Genomic DNA, 1643 nt, shown 5'->3' on the forward strand with positions numbered 1-1643 from the left:
GTTTGTATCGTATCCTTGGCACATTCAAGGCCACCAATGATATCTGAAACAGGAGCCTTTATACTTGGTGTAAAACATCTATCTACAGTTGACTCCATGTACCCTTTGACAAATCGATTGTAATTTCAGTTGCAGTTCATTAACCTATATTTGGATTTGTAACCGTATTATGGCAATAACCTGATGAATAAATGACAATATGATGACATATATACACCGCTTATATAGCAAGCCTTTAAATGCCCACATTCATCAGGAATAAAATGCGATGTACAGGTAACAAGAACTACAACAAACATGATGATAAAACAATAAGGTTTGGCACATATCTAACATTGTGTTTATGAACGCAAACAGCTATTGGCGGAGAGGGTGATTTCCGCACAAAGACCCGCTGAACTTTCTGGTACAGCAGCTACTGCGTACCTTTGCATTTAAGGCTGATTAAATCCACTGTCTCCACTTGTACCTATGACTCATCCAGAACACCAACATAAAGGTCACAGCATACACATCATGCGATCCTGTCTCTACGCAAATGCAAGAAGGTAATTTTGACGTTTCTTGAACGTATATTATTATGGTGAGACAGGTTCCCCGGCGAATATCAAGCTAAAGAATTGAGTTTCTTCAATGTACTTCAATATATTATATATATCGTTAAGATTTACCGCTAGAAAGTCCATAGATAGAGCAAATAGACGAAAACCTAAGATTGTAATTTCTTCTAAGCCAAAATTTATTAATTTGTTGACATATACACGTTTCTGAATGAGGAAACATTTTCAGTGTATTCCAAGGAGATACATGAACATAGAAAACGTACACTATGACAACAATCATAGGCGAGCTAGTTGATTCGTACATGCTGTTTTAATAGAGACATACCATAATACAATCACAACAAACGGCGAAATTACTACAGCATCATATATATATTTGTATGTAACGGCAGTTACGCTTCATTTAGTAAGGAAAGCGATGCATGAACAACGTCTTTATTACAACCTGTAATCCTTATGAGTTATCCTTATTTAGTACCCAACTCTGTTCTCAAAAGAAATTCGCCGCATTACATCAAGATAGCGAACTATTGTATCACGTCCGATGTTCGTATCAGGTCAACAATATTGCTAATCATCACACCAACAAATGCGCCCGTTTACGTCAACAATTTTGTCTGTATTACGTGGATCAATGTTGTCTGTATTGCGTCATCACCGTATTGCGTTATCAGTGTTGTCTGTACTTTTGCGTCATCAGTGTTGTCCAATGTCAACAGTGTTGTTACGTTAACGTGTCGAATTCGCCATTGGGTATCTTTGATAAACAATCTCCTCTTCAACAAGATGGTTGACTATGTTCTGTCGCACCCATTGTCCTAACGAAGTCTAATGCACCTTCTTTCAAACCTATTTCTGGGACCCGCCAATGGACGGAAAACATAATGGTCATAGAAGCAACTGAAAGTAAAAATCCTGATGGAACGGCCAGAAACTGACGCTACATCAGAACCAAAGAGTCCTTATGTAGGAGGAGGGAAGTAAGCTTGCGTTTTATAGCTTGATATATCCTGTATGTACATTGCAATATCAGAAGCAGCGTATGGACTAACCTAGTCTGGATCTAATCTTTCAAAATCA

This window comes from Haliotis rubra, unplaced genomic scaffold, assembly GCF_003918875.1.
Source record: "Haliotis rubra isolate DU_JTF1 unplaced genomic scaffold, ASM391887v1 Scf224, whole genome shotgun sequence".
Taxonomy (NCBI): Eukaryota; Metazoa; Mollusca; class Gastropoda; order Lepetellida; family Haliotidae; genus Haliotis; species Haliotis rubra.